The 24,561-nt window shown below is 42.0% G+C and overlaps 1 protein-coding gene and 1 long non-coding RNA gene across 4 annotated transcripts in view; one reads left to right on the top strand and one right to left on the bottom strand.

Annotated features, from left to right (window-relative positions):
• TSPAN9 (tetraspanin 9) overlaps nucleotides 1-24,561 on the bottom strand; it is a 262,681-nt gene that overhangs the window by 187,251 nt on the left and 50,869 nt on the right. For 2 of the 3 annotated variants that reach the window (XM_037913277.2, XM_043526503.1), the window contains exon 2: nucleotides 81-161. The exons of the other annotated variant lie outside the window; for it this stretch is intronic. The gene's annotated coding sequence lies outside the window, so the exon portion shown is untranslated. The remainder of the gene's footprint in view (nucleotides 1-80; nucleotides 162-24,561) is intronic. 3 annotated transcript variants of the gene reach the window in all.
• Nucleotides 635-22,826, top strand: LOC122462614. Its single transcript, XR_006285303.1, has 3 exons — nucleotides 635-646; nucleotides 3,092-3,101; nucleotides 22,661-22,826. It is a non-coding gene; the product is annotated as an uncharacterized LOC122462614 (long non-coding RNA).

Genomic DNA, 24,561 nt, shown 5'->3' with positions numbered 1-24,561 from the left:
ATTCAACATAGTTCCAATAAAGCTTTCAAGCGTATACAGCTCATTGAAATGAATGGGGCTGGAGAGGGATGGAGTCCTACCTTTCACCACAGCTACTGTTGACTGGAAATAGTTTGCAAGGTGGGGGTAACAGGGCAGCAGCACATCTGTTTATCTCACAACTGAAAAAGATAAACATTTTTTTTCCTAAACAAAAGGTCAGAGTTTACTGAATGCAGTAAATGAGAAAAAATCTGGGGATTAGTATGAGAGAATGTTAGGCAGGGGTTATGATAAACTGCTTGCAACTTTAACTGGAAAGTTTGCTACCAAACCCTATCAAATGCCACAGTTATCTTCTACAACTAGGTATTCCTCTGGTCAATGTAATACCAATCTGGAAAGGATTACTGTTAGAGGTCTGGTAAACCCAAAAATGGTGCTCAGAGCCTTTTGCCCTTCTTTAATGTTTTAAAGGAAAGGTACAAAGAAAGTCCACTCCAACACTCATATTGGTAGGTGAGTGGGACAGTGTGGAAGGGGGCAATTTCCTCTCATGCTTTTTGCTTGGCACACTACTTGCACTCAGGGCTACCCTGGTCTTTAATATGGAGGTGCTGCCCAGGGAACCAACAGGCCTTGAATGTAGTGTTTGATCTTCACTGGAGTTGCCAGGGAATTCCCCCAGCTGCACCTCACTCCACCTTATGTGTATGATGTACAGACACAAGGCTTCTGATCGATCACCAATGTGGATCTTGACTGAGCAACATTTGGGCACCCTCTGAGCTCCATTAAAAAAAATTCCTGTTCTGCAGGAGCGATTTGAGAGAAAGTTCTTGTGGCTACTGAACTGGACTAGAACTCATGAGATCCGAGGTGTACTCCTCATTTACTGTGACCTGATGCAAGTCACTTAATCCCTCTGTGCCTTGTTTCCTCGCCTGTAAAACAGGGATAATGATACCTCCTTTGCTCCACCTTTTGTCTGCCTTGTCTACTTAATCTGTAAGCGTTTTGGGACAAGGACTCTCTTGGATGACTTGTCTTCACTGCAAAGTTAACTCGGGCTCTTACTTGGGTGCACTCCCCTTCATCTGGCTCTCATGCACACAGAAAAGCCTCTGACCCGAGTTTGGTGCTGCTTTACACCCAGGCTAGCTGGCCCATTCTGGGTCTATAGGCTAAAGTCCAATTGCTGCTTACAAGCGGGCTGATAACCGCCCATTTTACAGTGAGGTCTCAGACTAAACCACTCAAGGGCCAACAGTCCTCCAGTACCTTCCCACAATTCCCCCGCTCTGTGTACCCAAAAGGACAGACAAGTTCTCCCACAATTCACTGGGATATAATCAGAGCGGCTCAGCCTACTGCCCCACAAAGAACCCTGGGATGTGCCCCAGGGGTCCTAACAACAAACACAAGTGAGTGGCGCACCAGTGTGGACACAGTTCAGTGGACGTACTAAAGTCTGGCTCTGCAGTATGGCCACTCACACCCAAGTGCTGATCCCCTGGGTTAATTCTACAGTGAAGACACACCCTTACTATGTGTGTACAGTGCCTGGGGGCCAATGATCTTTGTTGGTGCGTTTAGGCGCTACTATGCTATAAATAAATGTTTTATTCCCCACCAAAAAAAATACTAACACTAAGCATAACAAACAATAGTCAATTGTGTTGTCTATCATTTCAGGCTGGATAAGTGTTCAGTGTCTCAGATTGGAAAGTACAAAAAGGAAGAAGCAACAGGAATTTTATGCAATCTCGATTTTCCTTCTGGTTATTTCATCACGTAGGGATACATTATTAGAAGAAGGAGAAACCGCTGAGAGCACTGCTGACAACTGCTCCCAAATCCTCTGTTGTGATCCATCACTTGACAGCACCTCATCTTCTTGTGCAGTTTTTTTTAAATAACATAGCTGTACCCTGAACAAAAGGCTCAACTAATATTCACTCGTTCATTTTATTAAATTGTGCTGCCTAGTCAGCACCCTATAATCATTTTAATATATGGGATGTGGCAGTTCAAAATAAAAGTCTTCAATTTATTCTAAGTTACAGCATGTTGGGCATAAATCACACAGTGCTGGATATTCTGCATGATAATGTGACTTAGAAAACTACCGATTCTTGATCCTAGCTTACATTTATAACACCCCAGTTGGCTGGCATTGTGTGAATAAAATCAATACAAAACATTACAATCAAAAATAAGATCCTGCTAGCCCAAACGGGCTACCAACCAGAAAATGAGGATCTGCACAAAGGTAACTAGTGCTGCCAACTCTTGCAATTTTAGCATGAGCCTCACAATATCTGGCTTTGTCTTAAAGCCTCGGCTCCTGGAATCTATGTGATACAATCTCAGCTTTAATTTAAAAATAAAAGTTTCTAGCCCTCAAGCGAACCAGGACTCAATCAGCACATATTTTTCTAACAGGTGCCAACTGATCCGGGGTGGGAGGGACAGTGCTCTGTACAAGACAGTTTCTGCATTGACAAGCTTGCCATCTAACTCAATAGACAACACTGGGAATCTTAGAGGATGGTGCTAGCTAGGAGTTTGGGAACTAAATCCTGGCCCCCCTTGATTTCAATGGAAAAAACTTGCACAGACTTCCTGAGGAGTCAAGCTTTAAACATGTGAGTTTTATTGACACAAATTAGCATGTGTTGGCCTTGTGGAAGAAGTGAAACTTCAAAGGTATTTTAATGAAGATAGTGGCAGATGGCTGCCACTTTTACAACAAGTGTTCTAGAGTTCTCTTGGTTCTGTCCCATCACGGGATTCGTATACACATACAAGCTCTGATTTGGAGTGGGAAGCATATTACCTTCAATAACCTACTTTGAGAACTTTGTCCTACAAGTTATTAAGCAGTTTAAAGAATAGACATTATGGATACAAACTGGATCACTCTCCAACAGACACTGGGATTATTTATATTGTAAATTTTTTCACACATTTATGAAAGCTCAGTTAAAGTATTTTTAGAAAACTAACTAGCACAATATACAATATTAATTGTGCAACTGGTAATCACATGCAGACATTATCAATATTTCACCTTAAAAAAGTGTTAAAAACCAGAACATCTTATAAAAAGAACGGTAAAGGTCAGAAATTGTTATTGACACAACTATGGTTATTAAACGCCAAAATTAACTTGTTTGCTTAAAGCTAGGCACAAAAGTCCATATTTAAGCTTGATTTCCAAAGGTGCGAAGTATTCACAACTGTCACTGAAATCATCTCCCAAAAGATGCGTAAATATGGATTCAGGTGCCAAACTTTAGGCACAAATGTTCAAAAATGTTGGCTTCATTTGCAGATCAGTTGATATAATTCCACATTCCAGCTATCTGAACCACATTCCAGCTATCTAGGAATATGAGAGAAAACAGGACTGAATAATATGAATTTTTATCACAGAAAACTGGGGGGGGTGGGGGGTGAACTGCTTCTGATCACACCTCTGGCTTTAATGTTTACTACTAGCACTGCAAATATTTCATACTCAAACTCAAGTGGACAGCTCTTTAAAAAAAAAAAAACAAGAAGAGAGATTTAGCACTGTAAAAATTAAAGGTGAAATGCTGGCTCCACTGAAGTGAATGGGATTTTTGCCACTGACTTCAACAAAGTCAGGGATTTCACCCTGAAAAACATAAGATTTCAAACCACACTACATGTGCTTGAATTCATTAAAACCAAACATTATAGGACTCAAACATTAAACAGAAAGGAAAGCCAGAAAAAACTAGGGATCCAGTGATCTAACTTAGTTTAATATAAAAGATTAGTGGGGGAAACCATTTTAATTATAACATACACTGTGATTAAGTGACAAGGCACCGCTTTAAAAAAGAGGTAGGGGGAAAGGCACATTTAACACACACTCCTCTTGTCGATCCAAATGAGACGAATCCATCATCACATTCTAGGGGTTGATTATTCTTGGACGTTTTCTAATGCTGAAAATAAAAGGGGGCACTAATGTTCATGAGGGTGACAGAAAACCTAGCAGAGTAAGAAATTTTAGACGGAGAGTTATTTACAGATATTTTCCTGTGAGAAAAGAATGGAAAGAATGTAGCTGGGACCATTAACAAATCCACTAGAATACCGGTCTGTGCATTATAGTCAGTAGATTTGGTGAAGGGGGATGGGGGGAGTAGAAATCCAAACTTTAGCATGTAATCAGAAAAATCCTGCTTTAGAAATTTGAACCAGCAGCTAGAAACATGTAACATAATATAGAACCCTCCTTAAAGGTACCCTACTTCCACAGGCATTAGAAACAAGAGAGCGCTTATACTGCGTATGTGAGGTCTATGACTACAGCCAATGAAGTACTGAAAAGCTAGCTGAAATAAAGCCAGAGATACTAAATCCTTTTATTACCCTGCAGGGACCTATTTACAAAGAAATGACATGAACAAAATCTGTGTTTCCTTACCTTTTTGTGTGAATGGTGAAGCAATTCATCAATAAAAATGTTGACAGAAGTTTAAATACATGCACACCATTAAACAGAACATAAAGATTAAAAATTAAATAAAAATGGCCTAAAGTGACATTTTGGGTTAATTCTCTAGACCTATTTCTGGAGATCTGGGTTCAAATGCAGTAATGACACAGTATAACTTGCCTTTTGTATGGCATTTGATATGGTTCTGCAGAGTGTTCTCATGGGGTAACTAGAGAAATGTGTATGCAACAGAACTACTATAAAATGGGTATACAACTAAAAAAACAGAGAAGCTATTAATGGTTCAGTGTCAACTAAGAGGAAGTATCTAAGGAGGTACAACAGGGGATCCATTTCCAATCCCGTGAATAGTCAATGATGTAATTGTCATCTGAGAGAATGGAATGGGGAATATATAAGAAAGATCTGGGGTTGATACAAAGTTGGGAGGGACTGCCAGTCCTTGGGAGGACAGGGTTAACCCTTTCCCGGCTGCTTAGCATACCAGCTAAGTGCAGGCACATAAAAGCTCTTCCGTTACTTCCCAGTACACCAGGTATGTCACTCTGTAGTGCTGATGTTCCACTGTAATATCAATGCTGCCAGATGCAGCACACCACCCAGAAGCTGCCATGGAGTTCAGCCAGAGAAAGGCTTAAATATAAAGTAACTATAAGACAAACTGGAGAAAAATGGGCTGAAACTGAAAAAGAAAAAAAAAAAAGACAACTGAACAGTAGGATTTGGGATTAATAGTTATTGGAGAATATTGGTTTGATAGGACTAAAACAGTCAGTCAACAGGAATCAACAATGAGACTTCCAAAAAAAGGGCATTTGTCATACTGAACTGTAGCAACAGAAGTACCAATGTGCAAAGCAAGCCAGGTAATTATTCCTCTCTCGACAGCACCAAATTAGATGTCAATTGCAGTGATGAGTTAGTTTAGGTGCCACTTGTTTCAGGACTGTCTTCACAGATGCAAGAAGTTTTCAGCTTACTTTGTGGGAAAGATCAATCATACCGGCTACAGCTTCAGACCCCCAGAATCCAGTGCTGGGAAATAAATCAGCATCATCTTTAACCAAATGTGGGCAAATCATGCAGCCAGCACTGAAGAAATACCTGCCACTCACTTCTGAATCAGGCCCTTGCCCCTCATGTCTACTGAAAGCCAATAAGAAACAACTAGGTCCATTAGAGTAAGAGATCAATCACCATTCCTTCACAGAACGCTGCCTCCCAGTCATGCTGGAAGAGTCAATAGGGCCTTTTAGTGCAAGCCCCCCACCACCACCACTGCTTGGGGTCCATAATGGGGGGTACCATCTAGAGCCCTCATAACACAGGCATCACCCAGGGCCTTATATGGGTGGACTCCCCACCCCCTAGGGTTTTATGATGGGGGGACCCCCAGGCCACTATAATCGAAAGGGTCAACTTAGGGCTCTTATAATGGGGGGTACCGCCTAAGGCGCTATAATGCAGGGCACCCACCCCAGGTATTACCATTAAGGGGGAACACATAGAGGTCTTATAATGGGGGAATCCCCAGCATCCTAGAATGGAAGGAGACTTGCTAAGGGCCTAGCTCACCTTCAAGAAAATAGCGCTCAGTGTAAGTGACACGGTCAGCTACCATTCTCTCTATACTTCCTTTTCTAGGCAAAGTGACTGAGAAGTTGGTAATGTGCTGTCTCCAACAGCACCTGACCTCCTTCAGTATCCTAGTAAAGATAATCTAGGCATGGCCCAACACCTAAATAAATACTTTGCCTCCATTTTTAATATGGGTAATGAGGAGCTTAGTGGGAGTGGCTAGTGGTAACAAGAATATGGAAATGTGAATTGCCACATCAGAGGTGGATATCAAATTCAGCTTAATGGGACGAAATCAGGGGGCCTGGATAACCTTCATCCAAAGATATTATAGGAACTGGCACATGAAATTGCAAAACCAATAGCAAGAATTTTTAATGAATTCATAAACTCAGTGGTTGTACCCTATCACTGGAGAATTGCTAATATAGTTCATATTTTTAAGAAAGCAGGGAAAAAAGGGATCCAGGAAACTACAGGCCTCTTAGTTTGACCTCAATTGTATGCAAGGTCTTGGAAGAAATTCCGAAAGAGAAAGTAGCTACGGACAAAGAGGTAAATGGTAATTGGGATAAAATACAACATGGTTTTAGAAAAGGTAGATTGTTCCAGACCAATCTGATCTCTTTTTTTGAGAAGATAACTGATTTTCTAGACAAAGGAAATTCAGTAGAGCTAATCTACCTGGATTTTAGTAGGGCATTTGATACAGTTTGACAAGGAAAATTATTAGTTAAATTGGAGAAGATGAGGATTAACAGAATAATTGAAAGGTGGGTAAGGGAATTGGTTAAGGGGGAGAGTACATGGGTCATACTAAACGGTGAACAATAAGGAAAGAGAGAGGTTACTAGTGGAGTTCCTCAGGGATCAGTTTTAGGGCCAGCCTTATTTAACACTTTCAGTATTGATCTTGGCACAAAAAGTGGGAGTGCGCTAATAAAATCTGCAGATGACACAAAGTAGGGAGGTACTGCCAATACAGAGGAGGACCAAAATATCATACTAGAAGATGTGAATGACCTTGAAAAGTGTAGTAACAGAAATAGGATGAAATTTAATACTGCAAAGTCATACGCTTAGGGACTAACAACAAGATTTTTTACTATAAACTGGGGACATATCAGTTGAAAGTGACAGAGAAAGAGAAAGACCTGGGTGTACTGCCTGATCACAGGATTACTGAGAGCACCACAGCCATTTAGAAGGCTAATGCAATCCCAGGATGCATCAGGCAAGGTTTTTCTAGTAGAGATAGGGAAGTGTTATTACCCTTATACAAGTCACCGGGGAGATCTCATCTGGAATACTGTGTACAATTCTGGTCTCCCATTTTTAAGGAAGATTAATTCAAATTGAAACAGGTCCAGTGAAGGGCTACCAATATGATCAGAGGACTGGAGACCCGCCCCTATGAGAGGACACTAAGGACACTACACACAGTCAGGTTTCATCAACAGAACAGTGGAAATGTACACACTGCAATGTTCCTTTTGCCAACAAAATTCTCCTGCTTTGCCGACAAAATAAAACCACGAGACGCGTAGAGCTTTTTGCGGCAAAGTTAGATTGACAAAGTATCCGGGTAGACACTGTGCTTGGTTATGTCATGGTAAATGGCCTCCAGGAGGTGTCCCACAATGTCCATCCTGACTGCTCTGGTCAGCAGTTTGAACATCACTGCCCTGAACCCAGGTACACAGGCATCCTCCCCTCCCCATCTGAAGGTCCAGAAGGCAAAGGAAGCAAACCGTCACTCTGGTGCCGCACCAAAGACCTGCAGCTTCTATAAGGAGCTGGACACCATCTTTAGCGGTGACCCCACCTCCACTACCAAGAGCCCCACAGATACTTTGGCGGGACTGGAGACAGCAGACAGTGGAGTCAACCCTGAGGACAAAGTCATGGATGAGAAGGTTGAGTTGGAAGACAATGGGAAGCACGTGGCAGGGTCGTCTGGTGGCTCAGCAAGTCAGAAACTCTTCTCCGCTAGGGAGGGGTCTAGCCAGTCCCAGCAGTCCATCTCTGGTGCACATGATGCAGGAGGAGAGCCCTGATAAGAGATCTTTTTGAGTTGATGCTGCTCAGTTATATGAGGTAGAGCTGTCCTTTGCTCTGTATATTCTAGAAGTGGATGAAGGGATAGACTAGATGACGATGATGGTCCTTTCTGGCCTTAAAGTCTATGAGACTGTGGAATAACCCTTACTGGAGATATTTAAGGTGGGAATTAGACACTCTTCTACCAGAGACGGTTTAAGGATAACCAACTCAATCCTGTCCATTGTGCAGGATAGACTAAAGACTCTCTCAAGGTCTCTTCCATGATTCTATATGGATTGCATATGTTAAAGTAGCACCCACACTCATACAGAATCTGGCATGACTGGCAATCTTTGCTCAGAAATTACTCAAAACTGCAAAAGGAGGGCAGGCTTGAAGAACAGCTGTATAAGGGTTCCATCTTGGAATAGCAGGGGATCCTGCAGGTCTGGAGTACAACCCACTGTCACAGCCAAGAGGGGAGTCCAGGACTGGAATAGCAGGGGGGCTACACGGCAGGACTGAGGACATGGGCAGAGTTCCATGCTTGTGAAGCTTGCACTAAACTAGGTTTTTAAACACACCCACACAAACATAAATCAATCATGTAAGAAAAATCTAAATTAAAGCTGAAAAACACTAAATAGGCAGAGATAACTTATTTGGAAACACTTTTGGGATCAGACACCTAATAACTGGCACAACAGTGACAGTCAATGAGTGACATGGTACTAAAACTGCCAAAAGAAATAAATAAGCTGGCATGTAGTGTTAAATCAGACACTGATAAGGCCAGTGACAGTGCAGTGACATTTGAAAAGGACAGCATGAGACAATAAAAACTTAACCACTTGCTGCCAGCAAGTCTGCAAATCTCGCTATCCGCATTTCTGTGTCATGCCAAGAAATCCAGCCCTCTGGAATTCAGAGATGTAAGCACTCTTTTTTTTGCTGGAGGTCACCTAGCAATAACACACATGAAATACACACAAATGAAATTCTCCTTAAAACAGAGAGGTCTCTGATGCTAATGGGAAATGTGGTATTTGGAGAGTTGATGAAATTGCAACAGCTGTTGCACGGGGAAAAAAAAAGAAGAGTGAAACACTGGAGCCATCCTAACAGCTGGACCTAAGGAACAGCCCAAGAGGAGGGATATCTTGGAAGTTCTCATAAACCTCTTCTCCCCACAACCCCAACTCCCCTTTTTCCTCCAATTTATTTAAATTTTAACTTACAGACAAAAAGAATAAAAGGTATAAATACAACAGCCTAAATTTTTTCCCATCCACCCAGACAACTCATCATCCATTAGATCACAAATCCTCCATGTACAATCTTCAACATTATGGAGATGTGCACCATAGAAAACCTCACTACAGACAGTTAAATGCAGAGAAGGCTAATAAATACAAATATAAATCAATGACATCAGTCAGAGACATCTGCACCAGAAGATTTTGCAGTTCCCCAAAAACAATGAACAAAATTCAAATAAAAACTAAAGGAAAAAACCCACCAACCACATACCTACACACTTCAGCAGCATTTAAAATCACTCCATCCTGTACAGAGGTGATGAGTAGCTGATGGGCAGCGTCTGCTTACTCAGTTTCTTTTAGATCACAACTAGGAGCCAAATCAAATATTCACTTCACCCTCAAATTCCATAAGGATCAGTAACATTGATGCTTGGACAAAATATTCCAGGGACCAGAGCAAGGTTAAGGCATGGACCATGCTGGCAACTCTTGTGATTTTATCCCAAGTCTTGTAATACTGGGTATTTTTCTTAAAGCCCTAAGTCCTGGAGCTGTGAGAGTCACAGCTTTCATTTAAATAAAAGTTTCTAGCCCTCACAATTGTGAAGAAAAGCTTGGACGTGAGAACCCAAAAGGTTCAAAAGCCAGAGGGCAAATAAAAAGAACCCAAAAGCTCACGATTTGGAGTAGCGGGGACTGACTCACAGTTTTTGAGCACTTGAGGTTGGCATTACTGCATAGGCACTAAGGGAAATCCATTTGAGCAAGCTCAAGGGTAATATAATATTTTTTGTTGTTTTTTTTTAAAACACATCTCACAGGTTGCAAGGATTATGAGCTGTCACTCAATGTCAAATTCAAATCAGACACCCTTGTTTGGAACAATGGGAGAAAGTGGACTGCTACCCAGGTGTGTAAGAGTGCAGGGAGATTAAACTGCAGAAGAGTTCTGGAACAAAGGACTATGAAATATGTGTCCTACAAGGGGGGAGTGTCCCAGAGCCTGGGTTCCAGCGCAAGCCCAAACAGCTACACTGCACTTTTATAGCCCCGCAGCCCAAACCCCACCAGCGCGAGCCAGCTGACATGGGCCAACCACGGGCGCTTTACTGTGGTGTAAACATACCCAATGTGTTCTGGATGTCACCCATAATAGCAATTTTTAAAAATATGCATTTAAATGGTTTTACCTTTATTTACTGTTAAGAGTTCCCTTATGCATGTTTATGCAAAGCATGATAGCTCCTTCAGGAACAATGTATATAAACCACTCCAGTGATGATGCCCTGTTTGTTGTTTGGTCTGGGAGTTTGGGGAGTACAGTGCATATTTTCTACCATCACCCTTTTTTAAATTAAATACGTTTCCAAATGATGCCATCCTGCCATAAATACATATTTTTATGCTAACTGAACAGACATAACATCCCTTTTGTTTGGACAATTATACGTTCCTGTCCTAAATAATGGGTTGGTGGGGAAGAGAGCCGTTCTCGCCCAGAGAAAGAATGAGTTTAATGAGTCATGAAGGTGCACAGTGTGAAATTTTTCCAGTCTAAAGATCACAAAATAAGGCCCCAACCAGGCCACTAGCTCACACAGTATAATTTCCTTTTGTTTAGTATCTTATACAAACTGCATCCCAAAACACTTCACAGAGTTAGATAATGGGAGAGACAACAAGAGGCACAGGCGATGGAGGAAAGGCAGCTTTCAGCTGAGATGTGAAATGAGATGGACATTCAATGAGGCAGAGAGGCTATTCCGGATCGCAGGAGTGCAGAAGAGAAGGCTCTTACGCTGGCAGTAGTGAGATTATGCTAAGGGCCTCAGAGGAGGCCAGTGCTGGATTGCCCGGGGGAGCAAAGAATGGAGTACAGAAAGAAGGTTCATGAAACAGGCTGGAGCAAGGCCCTGAAATGAACCAGGGACTGTTACAGGAGTCTGAGAATTTGGGGCTAATGAGGGGTAGTTAACACAACTATGCCAGCAGCTTATTAGTGGGAACAGGGAGATGCTAACATCTGTCAAAGGCTGTCCGCTAGCATTTAGTCAGTGCTGTCAGAAGTGACAGATTTTTTATTTTGTCCTTCTTCACTGAACATCCTCTTAACTCTAAATCTGCTAACCTGATTGTTATATAAAATTTTAAATGAAAAATACTACTGTGTAGTGGCTATCTAATCAGTTTCAGCCACAGATCTCAAAGGCGGCTAGCAATTATCGTCCCAATTCATACCTGGGCAAACTGAGGCATGAGGTGGTGACGTGACATGTCCAAGGTCACAAAGCAGGATAGTGACAGAGCCAGGAAAAGTAACTGGGTTTCCTGAGTCTTAATACAGTGCCCATTCACTGGATCATGCTGCCTTATGTAACCTACGCATTCCGTATCAGAGAACACCTCTCTCCTCCCAAAACACTAAGCTTCTGTTAAAATTGCCTTGGAAGATTACACTCTGTCATCTCCCCCACACCTTTAGCTTTCTGACAATATCAACATTAAGATATTACAGCAATAGGTGCCTTAGAAATACTCAAGATAGAGACTGGGCTAACCAATTTTCTTAAGGCAATCAGCAAGCTCTTCTGGCGCACTCCTGTAACACTTGATGTATATGGGATACAAACACACAGCTGTTAGGACACTTCATTTTAAAGATGCATCAGAAACTTGCAATTCGTGATGACCACAAGTGTATTCTGAAACTTTACCCAACTGAGGCGGCTCACTGGCAACCTGCCAGGCTCTGGAGGGGTGGAACTACTTTGCTTAAAATGTATCAGATTGCAGCAGCCCTCATCTTTCATACCGAGAAGAACCCAGAGACTACAAGGGCCAGTATGCAATGCTCTATCTTTATCAGTGACCCACCACTTGTAACAAGACAGAGCGTTATTCTACAGTCTTAATATGGAGGTACAGCTCACAGATACTACAGGTCCCAGCATGCAATGCTCCATTTAGATCTGTGTGACCCTGAGTTATGAAATATTTGACAGTACTCCACAGCATACTAGTATGTGCAATGTACTATGTTTTGCAAAAAAAACACTTACATCTAAGCTGCTCATTGCCGCACTTTTCCATACGGAATAGAAGGGTCACTGTTTAGCACATGTGCATTAGCAGGGTTCTGTAGCACTTTGCAGAAGCTGTTTATAGTCTGTCTGTGTCTTGTGAATATTTTATTAAGAAGAACATTAGGTTATATAAAAGCAAGGAGGTCAAGCAATGAATAGGTTTGTATCTCGATATCCCCTTGATGAAAGGTACGTGATCTAATGGTTACAGCATGAAATTGGGAAACAAAGGTTCTCTTCCTGGCTACACCAAGGAGGCCGAGGCAGGTCACTGTGCCTCTCTCTTTCAAGTTAGAGGTGACTATAAATATCCATCTTTGTAAAGTGCTTTGAGATCTATGGAACTATATGCCAGCAAAGCTCTTGTCCCTTGAGAGGCTGGGATTAAGAGTTCTGCTAGCCAGCAGAGAGAGGAGAGAAAGGGGAGAGAAGGGAAAGGAATGAGAGGCAGCAGTGAAAATGAATCAACATTACTTTAAAAAAACTATTTCGTTCTCAGCTGTTTGACTGTCATAGTTTCATTGCTTCCCCTCCTTTCAATCAATGTTGGCAGTTTTCTGCTTCAGCTGTAGGGAGTAAGAAGCTGAAGCAGCACCTTTGTTGCTGACAAACAGCTTGAAAATTCTAAGCCAATCAGAACCAGAGGATTAGAGAAGCCAATCAGAGCACAGATATGTGCACGTTCCCTATATGGCTGAGAACCAGCCACACAACGATTATGTAAATTGGGGCCTTTCAGCCAGAGGGCAGGGATTTGCATGAGGGAGGAAAAAGCTGTACTGTTATGAATCAGTAACTCAACAGAATCCTGATGCTTTGACTGCCTGAAACAATTCCATTTCAGTACAAGCCTTATTATTTCTTTTATTCATTCTGCCCCCACTCCATAAATTACCCATATCTCCACTCACTCTAAAAACGCACTCCAACCCTGTTTTCTTTTCTCATTACAGTTCAGTATAAAGCAGTTATAAACAGTGTCATGGCCACCTCAGAATCAGCATTTCAATTCCTTCCTTATCGAATACTGGTTCTACCCTGTGTCTGGGTTTCCTTTTGTTCGTGATGTATTTATCAGATCGCTCTTTATTTCATTCAACTTTTAGGCTATGCATTTTTATCTCCCTGATTTTGTTTCCACATTGTTTAACGGCTACTTTTCCTAAACTGTAAGGCTATTGCTTCTTTTCCTACCACCATCTTCTGAAATGGATTAATTTCCTTTGTTTATACTGTTACATTAAAGTTACTTATAAATTGACATCCCTACTGAATTATATATTTTCCTGGGTATACGATTTGTTGTTTCACACAGAACACAAAATATCAAGTTCTGTTATCACATGAATCTCATCTTCCACATTTAAGATGTTCAGAGAGGTTCTACTTTTGACATGTATTTCTCTCAAGTCCCCTTATAAAACTTGAAATTAGAATCCCTCAACCTCTTACATCAGCAACACACTCTGCAACATGCCCATCCTGCTCATGTTTTAGTATTATTTTCTTTATTTGCACTGTCCTGACAAGCCTACAGCTGACACTACGCTAGCAGCCATAGGCTGAATCAACACCAAAGAACTGAATCTCTGGTAATTAAGCAGGCAGAGTGCATCATTAAGTACTGACTCATACTGTTTTGATTGCAATTTTGTAAGAAATAAGAGGAATTTTATAGTATTGCCAACTCCTATGATTTTATGGCCCATATTGTGATATTCAAGGGTTTTCTTAAAGCCCCAACTGTAGGAATCAAATTATTCTCCAAAAATCTCCGCTTTCATTTTTAAAAGTTTCTAGCCCTTCTGGTTGCAGAGAAAAGCTTGGAAATATGAACCCTACAGGTTCAAAACCAAGGGGTAGAGGAAAAAGTACCAAAAGTGTATTATTTTTAAAATCTCCTAATTCTTGAATACTTATGTTTGGCAAAAATGTGATCGTACTGTGAAGACAATCCAAACAATACACTCTGAGAAGCATCTCTTTTCTGTGATATCTGTAGGCACAGTTTGGATTATTTTTATTTTTTAATTTTTAAAATTATTTTTTTCCAATCTGATCCATGGCTATAGTTTAATGCCTACATGTACAGAACCTAAGTAAGGGCATTACTAGCTCCACCTTCCTGTTCAGTTAGGTTTCCCTTTACTAGAAAGGAAACCCTCACCCAAATGGTTGATGACCTTGGTGCTTTCCCTCACCTCTGGTAAATGGTACAGTCATATCCTCAGCATTTAAGCATGAAGGGACATTTTAACCAAACATTATAAAACTATTTGGATACATTGGTGGTGTCCAGTCAGTTTAAAAACACCCACAAACAAAGCCACTAGCAAAACAAACAGCATAGTGCAGGATACGTGGCAATTAGCAGAACTGGGAACAGGAAATATGTTTTTCAAGTGTATCAGAGATCTTTTCAAGTTGCTAGCTAACAAGACTAAAAGCCATCCCAGAGTCTGCTTTCTCCAGGGATATGCAGGAACCTGCAAAGTATCATCTGTGCTAACTGTCCCATCTTCAAACCCACCTGGTTCGTTATGGGCTACCCTTGGCTACTGCTTGTTTTAGATTATTAGCTATAATTGCCATTAATATTGCATAGTCAGGATCAGAAGACAAGTAAGACAGTAGCTATCAGATTACCATAGTCAAAGAGGTCTTTTCCTCATGAATTATTACAGTAAATTAGAGCCTGTAGGATACCGTGGGGAATGGGAAGTAGAGGCAATTATCCAAATTCAAAACCTAATAAATAATTGAGATTTTAAAGACAGCCTAGTTTAAAAAGAAAAAACGTTAAATATAAAAGAAATCCAGAAAACTGTCTGTTCCTTGTTCTTTGAAAACCTTTTGGGGCTCTATTCTCCCCGCCTTCAGTCACTCAGACCCTGCAACAGAACAAGAAAGCCCCTGCTGTTTAAAGGGACAATAGCTCACCTGCTAATTTCTGTCCTCCCCTCATCAAGCCTCACACAAATGTTTGTGTCTTTACTCACACTACCAGGGATGGCTGTAAAAAAGCTGTCAGGGCAGCCCCATAGAATAATCACCGCTTCATGCTGCCCACCAGATATATATATTCCAAAACACTAATGAGCACTTAATATAAAAACCTACCATGTGAACTACGTGATCACTTTAAAATCCATCCTAAACAGTCAATTACGTGGATTGTATTGGTGAAAAGTCTTTATATAAGAAAAGACAAATAGGCAAGACAAATCTTCCCCTCAGGCTAAAGCTCATTCTCAGGAAATACCTAGGAGGACTGAGATAAATAGGTAAATTAAAGTAGGGACAAACTCTTCTTTATGGAAGACTCCTATAGAATTCAATAGAGACTAACTAATAGAGATGTAATGCGGTTCTATAGAAATGACTCTAAAAACCTCAAGAGTTTAATAGAGAGGATATCCTGGCTACAGAATTCTATGGGTTGACTTAAATACTGTACAGAAAAGACATTTTCTAGGATTTTTCATATGGACTGAACAAGCTAAATGCCCAGTTAAAGGCTTTTATTATTAATTATTATTTAGACTTACAAACTGCAAAATTTTCCTTCCTCGGGAAGTATCTGAGGAAACAGAGAAAATCTAGCTAGTACTGCTGAATAAAACCAAGAGATACTGACTTTCCAAATTTTCTCAACAGATATTCAGGTTCTCTTCATCCACTGTGGCCACTTTCCTTGCTCCGTAAAAGAAGGCTTAGGCACCTCACCTTGTAGCATTCTAAGATGCAAGGATGTATTATTTAGCAGCTTCTTTCCCCACCCCACCCTTTTTGCACTATATCGGGGTGGAAAAGGATGAAGATGTTCAGAATTGCCTTGTCTTCCTTTGACAAGCTATTATTGCCCTCCTGACATCCAATTTATGCCATAACAACCCTTTCTTGCAAACTAGATTAGGATCAAAGGTAGAAAGTTCTCATTTCCAATGTAATTCTGTATTTATCTTTGGGATAAACACAGGAGGAGTAAATATCATCATGACCCTGTCTTTGCGCATTATGCTACACTGATGTTCCGCTGACAAGTTTTCCCATTCAGATCCTCCTTGCTGAGGTTATGGCAATTAGAAAAGGGACTTGATAGATTGATGGGGGGAAATAAAATGAGAATGAATTGATGGGCTTGAATGCAGGAAATGTCAGAGTGCTAACCAGAATTAAGTTGCCATGGTGGACATTTCTTATACAGAGGTTTGGAAAGCTTAATTGTCTTTCAGTCATACCACTTCACATGAGAGTGAATGGTTAACTTTTCTGTCTTGCAGAGTTCAAATTAGCTGCAGTAGCTAATTGCAGGACCTTAATAGAGCTGAGACCAAGGCCCAGAGTAATTCTGACCAAGGCCCAGGCTAGTTCTGCCATATAGAAACTCAGGAACAGATGGTGATTTCACTTTGTTTCTCACACACACACACACTTTATAAAAATGGCCACACTGGATCAGACCAATGGTCCATCTAGCCCAGTATTCTGTCTTCCGACAGTGGCCAATGCTTCCGAGGGAATGAACAGAACAGGGCAATTTTGAGTGATCCATCTCCTGCCATCCAGTCCCAGCTTCTGGTAGTTGGAGGTTTAGGGACACCTGGAACACAGGCTGGCATCTCTGGCCATCTTGGCTAATAGCCATTGATGGATCTATCCCCCACAAACTTATCTAATTCTTTTTTTAACCCAATTATACTTTTGGCCTTCAGAACATCACCTGGCAATGAGTTCCATAGGTTGACTGTGTGTTGAGTGAAGTATTTCCTCAGGTTTGTTTTAAACCTGCTGCCTAATAATTTAAAATCAGTTGACCCCTAGTTCTTGTGTTATGCAAAGAAATAAATAACACTTCCCTATTAACTTTCTCCATACCATTCCCAACTTTATAGACCTCTATCCCCCTTTAGCCATCTCTTTTCTAAGATCAACAGTCCCAGTCTTTTTAGTCTCTCCTTACGTGGAAGCTGTTCCATACCCCTAATAATTTTTGTTGCCCTCCTCTGTAACTTCTTCAATTCTAATTATGGCTGTCAAACTCTACTCCACACTGATAAAGCCTCAACTGAAGTAATGTGTCAAGTTCTGGGTGCCATATTTCAGGAATGATGTGGACAAATTGGAGAAAGTCCAAAGAAGAGCGACAAAAATTATTAAAGGTCTAGAAAACATGACCTATTAGGAAAGATTGAAAAAAAAATGGGTTTGTTTAGTCTGGAGAAGAGACGACTGAGGGGGACATGATAACAGTTTTCAAGTACCTAAAAGATTGTTACAAGGAGGAAGGAGAAAAATTGTTCTCATTAACCTCTGCGGATAGGACAAGAAGCAATGGGCTTAAATTGCAGCAAGGGAGGTTTAGGTTGGACATCAGGAAAAAAATTTCCTGTCAGGGTAGTTAAGCACCGGAACAAATTTCCTAGGGAGGTTGCGGAATCTCTTGTCATTGAAGGTTATTAAGAACAGGTCAGACAAACACTTGTCAGGAACGGTCTATTAGGTAGTCCTGCCTTGAGTGCAGGGGACTGCACTTGATGACCTCTCGAGGTCCCTTCCAGTTCTACACTTTGATGATTCTATGATGATTCCAAGATCTCTTTCTTGAGTGGTAACAGCTAATTTAGACCCCATCATTCTGTATGTACAGCTGGGATTATTTTTTCTAATGTGCATTACTTTGTACTTATCAACACTGAATTTCTTGGTTCAAAGCAAAAACATGTTTTGTTGTAAAAAAACAGATTTTCCTAAATGGCTGTGATGCCAAAGGAAATCCATCATGTACAAGATGTGTTGAAACGTGGTACAAATCTTGATCATCATCCAAACAAAAAGGCTCTTCTCCCATCTCCTCACTGCCGCTCTGAGTCCAAAAGGCACATAAGCTCATATGTGCCTAATGTGATGGGATTCCACATGTCACAAGTCCCTAGGCGTAACAGTGCCCAGCAGCCATATGTGCCTTTTTTTAAAGCCCAAATCTGCGCAGTATTACAAAACTGCAGCAGAAGCCATGAGAAACACTATCATGGGCAAGAGCATATAAACAAATTACAGAGTCCTGCACAATTTAGCTAATATTGCTGCTTTTTAAAAAAATCTCAGTTTGAGAAGAACTGCACATTTTCCTAACCAAGGCAGAGTCAACTGAGACCATGAGAACAGTTTGAACTCGTAATAATTTACATATATCTAAATCAATCATTTACTCAGCTTACTCTCACTTTAAAAAAAAAATTGTAATGACGATAACTTGGCAATGAAAATGCAGCAATGTGTCTTCTTCTGAGAGCATTCAGTAAGACCAGTAACATGGATCATACAGAATAGTTTTACATCTTTATTTTTAAAGCAGATGGTCAATTCTATGTAATGAGGAAACACAAAATAGCACCTGTTGCACTGGTGAAGGTTAACTAAAATTCAGAAAGAAAATGACCAGCTTTAAGTATGGCCTATCTGCTAACAGACTAAAGAGCACCCACAATGTTTACACTCACAACACACAAAAATCACATGTGCACGCAAACAGGCACTTGCAAAAGAAATTACCCAATCTTAGCACTGCTTAATTCCAGAAGTTTCTATCAGGAGAATAGAGTATGTTAATCCACTTTAAAAAGACATCTGGCAAATTTGTTCTAAGGCTTCTGAAATGTGAGGTCCCAGGCTACTTGTAATTTGTATGGCACAAAACCAGCACTACGCCCTGTTTTAAATCCCCACCACAGCATTAGCCAATATTCTCATGAACAACTAGCTCCAAGATCATTTTCAGATCATCCATTGCATACTATAAATGGCATTCAACCCAAACTCTGAAGAAAGCTTACGCAGAAAGGAACCTATAGAAATTTGTCAGGTATGTGTACTGGTAGGGTTGCCAACACTGTATTTAAAAAATATGAGACAGACCTCAGATGTCCCCAGTCTTGACTTGAACCTCTGGGAGCAAGTTCCTTCCATTCCCCCTAGGATCCCGACCCAATGTCTGCCACCCTCTCTGCCTGCCAGCAGCAGGGCTCAGTATGCAGCTCCCACACAGGGGCAGGCAACGGCTGTGTCCCACAGACCGGCTCCCCAGCAGCCAGCTCCATCCCCTGCCTGTTGGGATTCATCTGAAGTGGCAGGCCAGGGAGCAGCGTCAGCATCATACCAGCATGGGCGAATGTGGGGAGCCAGCCGGCAGCTGAGCAGAGAGGCAGCAGGTCCGAGCTGCACTGAGCTGCTCCACCTCCTCCCACTGCCGCCACCACACTGTGGCCTGGCTGACTCGGTTCCTCGTCCCTGCCTGGCAGCCCCAGATCACATGAGGGAGGAGCCAGAACCGGCAGCGGAGGGGGCACCTTTGTTTGGGTGTCTGAGCGGGGGCTCCTGCCATCTCCACTGGGGACACACGGTGGGGTCCCGGCCAGCACTGGCTGCGGGAGGCGAGTCACCAAACGGCGTGCAAGAGCCTGATCCCAGGCCGCAGCCTCATAGCATGACAGGGAGAACAGGCAGGGCTGGGATGGGGTAGGTGATGGGCCCAGAAAAATGGGTATTGATCATCCTGGCCCATATGTGTGAACGCCCTAGCCCCACAGTACTGGGTGAACTTGTCCCTGTGACCCATCACAGCCCCAGTCCCTCTCCCACCCAGACCCCAGACAGTAACACACCCCAGCCTCTCTCCTAGTAGCAGAGACTCTACGAGCGGGGTTGGTTACACCCTGACGTACTGATCCCCTTGCCAGACAGAGCCCCTTCCTGACCCTGGCCCTTCAGCACAGCTCCAGGGCACACAGCCCTGTCCTCATATCCTGCCAGACAGAGCCTGCACTGGGAAAGCAGACGGGGCCACTCTCAAGGGCTGAAGTCAGCAGGGGGCTCTGTCCAGCCAGGGGCCAATACTCAAGGGTGCATCTTCCCACTCCACTCCCAACCCTGGCCCTTGAGCATGGCCCCATGTGCTTTTCCTGTGCAGCACTGAAGGGCCTAGGTTGGAAGGAGAGTAGAAAGATGCTTCTGTGAGTATTGGCCCCCTGCTGTTGAAATATGGGATAAAAGGTATCCCTTACTAATTTAGTATAGGGCAGGCAATTTTCTGTTTAAATAAGGGATGTCCTTTGTAATACAGGACTGTTGGCAACCATATATGTTGGTTATTGGCTGTGGCTAAGAGTATTATTTTCCATCTGCACCTGGTAATGAGTGCACAAACTGCTCTCCAATGCAGACTTTGCCACAATTATATACACTGTTGTCATCTTGAGATTAGACTACTGTAATGTACTCTACATGGTGCTATAACCCATTCAGAAACTGAAGCTAGCATTGAATAATGAGGGGCTCAATTATTAGGTGGAGGTGCACATTAGACCAGTGCTTCCACTAAGCTACGGAACTCAAGGTTCTGGTTTTAATCTACAAAGTCCCAAATTGTTCTAGGACTGATCTGAGAGGCTGCCTCCCTCTCCATGACATTTTACCATGGTGGAGACCCCCTGCCTCTGACAAATGAGAGGGAATTGAGGGCAGAGCATTCTCTGTGAAGGGTTCTTGACTTGACTGACTCACTGCACCCTTGGTCAATCACAGTCTAGATCCATTAGCCTTATGGGCATGCAACAAAGCCACTACTTTCTCTCTTTTCTTAGGCTGTTGAGAAGGGGAGTGGCTGAAGACTGGAGATGATCAGATTTATGGGCAGTCCTTTGATATTATTGCTGTATTTAAATTTATGGGAAAGGAAACCAGAGCTTAGGATGCACACCTATAAACATATTTATAAATTCCAATAGTTAAAATGATACTGCCAATTAAGAAACAGGGACATTCCCAAACATACAAAAAAGCTTTGTACAGTTACAGATAGATTAATAGATTTTAAGGCCAGAGAGGTCCATTATGATCATCTAGTCTGAAGTCCTGCATAACACATGCCATAGAATTTCACTGAGTGATCCCTGTATTAAGTCCACAACTTCTTCCAGAGTTAGAGCATATCTTTTAGAAAGACATCCAATCTTGTTTTAAAGACTTCTTTCCCACCAATACAATCACCAGGAATCAAGGCACTCACTAGCTAAGGAAACAGTAACATCCAAATGACTCTCTCACTATCAATCTGCACAACCACACAACAATCAATATCCACATTCCTATCCTATATACCTGCCCAACATATTTCCTTCCAACACAAAACACAATCCACACATCCAGTTATTCAAATTCAAAAGGCACAATCTCCAACCACAGCTTTTTTCCTTTAAAAGCCTACAATATTCACACATTATCAAAATACAATCTCCATCTCTGAAATATCTTCATCTTCTTCAATCTTCCACACAAAGTGTTTACCACACTACGTATCTTTTAACATATTCTCTATAAACAAACATCAACTTTCTTTTTCTACAAAAAAAGAATAGTTTATTTCTTATTCAAAACATTCCCCAATATTTCTCTCTCTCTCTTCTCGGTTAGGTGTGGTTTAAAATAGACATTCCTCAAGGTTAAATATATTTCTTGAAATTAGAGTACTCTAAGGCAGTGGTTCTCAAAGCCGGTCCACCACTTGTGCAGGGAAAGCCCCTGCTGGGCTGGACCGGTTTGTTTACCTGCTGCATCCCCAGGTTCAGCCGATCGCGGCTCCCACTGGCTGCGGTTCGCCACTCCAGGCCAATGGGGGCTGTGGGAAGCAGCACGGGCCAAGGGCCGTGCTGGCCAACCTTCCCGCAGCCCCCATTGGCCTGGAGCGGTGAACCGCGGCCAGTGGGAGCCACCATCGGCCGAAGCTGCAGACGCAGCAGGTAAACAAACTGGTCCGGCCCAGCCCAGCAGGGGCTTTCCCTGCACAAGCAGCGGACCGGCTTTGAGAACCACTGCTCTAAGGTCAGATTTTAGGTTGGTTGTTTGAGTCTGAATAATTGGATGGGAGGGTTATGAATAGGTTTGCATTAGAAGGGGGTGGCTTTAGATTTGTTTCAGAAGGGGTAAGGAATGTGCTGTGGCAGTGTATAGGGCAGGAATGCTGATGTTCTCTGTGCTCATAAAGATAGGTAATGTGGGTGATTTAGATGCTAATGTTGTGTTAACTAGAGATTTTCTAGATTGTTAGTGATGGTGTTAATAGGCAATGCTCTTAAGCAACCTTAACTAAGGGCTAGTCTACACTGGCAACGTGGCTGCGCTTTAATGTGGCTTGTGTAGTGACGGCAGAGCGCTGGGAGAGCGCTCTCCCAGCACTCTAAAAAAACCACCTCCACGAGGAGCATGGCTCCCAGCGCAGGTGCACTGTCTATATTGGCACGTTACAGCGCTGTAACTGTCAGCACTCAGGGGGGTGTTTTTTCACACCCCTGAGCGAGAAAGTTGCAGCGCTGTTGCCAGTGTGAACAAGCCCTAAGTTTGTGGGGAGAGGGGAAAATGTGTGTACACTATATGTATTATATGAATTGAGCCAAAAACATCCGCTTACAAATGCAGTTATTCTTGTTAGCTTTCTTACTATAGGTTACAATCATTGTATACAATCCAATATAAAAATATTACAAATGACAAGCCTGGCTGTAGAATTGTATATAATCGTAACTCAAGCTGATTGAATATAAGATCGTTGTAGATTTCTTTCTTCATTTTTAGGGAATGACGTTACTGTACAACAAATAAACCCATTGTGCACCCTCCTCCTGAAAAAACACTATAAAAATGTAACATAATATTATGCCACTTGCCAATGTAGCAGGATTTATTGTCCATAAAAGAAACTAAAGGCTATACCAGATGCTTTCCCCTACGGGCTCAAAGAGGCTGAGAAACACAGAGGAGGCTTTTGTTATTTTTACTGTTTCCATGTTTGTTCTCAGGAGTTTGACACACTTTGGGAGGAAGAGACTATTATGTTAGTTCCTTGTGGACTTAACTGACTTACACCGGAATTTAAAATATTCTGTTCACCAGCCAAACCAGAGCAGTGGTGCCATTACTGATAATAGTCTAACCCATCTTAAATAGCAAGATACACAGGAGGTGGCAAGCACTAGCAAGCTGCTGCTGCAGAGATCTTCCGTTGGGAGGCCTCGTGTTGACTCCTGTTCTTACAAGGAAAGTAGGATTAGGAGTGGAAGTCTAGAGATTCCACTCATGCACTTGTACGTGCAAGAGGTATAATATTATGGTGGAGAGGGGGCACGACTTTTTCCAATTTATGCAGACAAAACACACAGATTCCCATGGAGGATAAGGAAAAAGACAGTGGCTCCTCTCATAACAAGCACAGCGGGGACACAATAGGGAAAAAGACCAGGATGGTGGCATATCTCATCTGCCCCACCAAAGACAGCAGATAATAAAAGATAGCCAGTTTCCCTCACACAGATCAAGCCCTGGAGTCAGCAGGATCTATGCACTAGACAGACTACTTTATCTCTCTTGACTGGCCTGGCCTTTCTTCCACATGATAAAGATGTTTGTTATGAATTGAGTTCAAATAAGATCAAAATAAAAGGACGGAATTTGACGTGAATAGTAATGAGATCTGATCTATTTTCTGTGCCAACAATACCAAAATAAACCAGAAGATATATTTTCCAGAGGGACTATTTCCCTCTAGAAACACCCACAGACTACCACCAGAGAAAGATGTCCTGGAGCAAGAAAGTCTACATATATGCATCTGAAGATGTGGTTTTTTACCCATGAAAGCTTATGCCCAAATAAATCTGTTAGTCTTTAAGGTGCCACCGGACTCCATGTTGTTTTTGTGGATACAGACTAACACGGCTACCCCCTGATCCTGGAGCAAGAAAGTCTACACACATGTGCGTGAACTCTTCTGCTGATAGCATAATACAGGAGCTATCAAGATGTTACATAACAGAGTGAAAAATTAAGCACACCACTAAAGCAGATATAAAGCTTCACCATTCCTCAAATCTTAGAAGTTACAACATGAAAGACAAACAAGAGGTAAAATACACTAAAGCAAAATATCTCCATTATCTTAGAGGAGTTTTTGTTTTTTTTAAATAAAAACGTGTCTATTGGGCAGATCAGCCTCTTAAAGATGATGCGTTACAGCAGCCCCATTAGACATGCATTGGCCTGTTAAAGAGGCATGTTCAAATGCAGT

Source organism: Chelonia mydas, chromosome 1, assembly GCF_015237465.2.
Source record: "Chelonia mydas isolate rCheMyd1 chromosome 1, rCheMyd1.pri.v2, whole genome shotgun sequence".
NCBI classification, from domain to species: domain Eukaryota; kingdom Metazoa; phylum Chordata; order Testudines; family Cheloniidae; genus Chelonia; species Chelonia mydas.
Note: the sequence above shows the minus strand (reverse complement) of the source record. Positions and strands in the feature narration are given on the sequence as shown.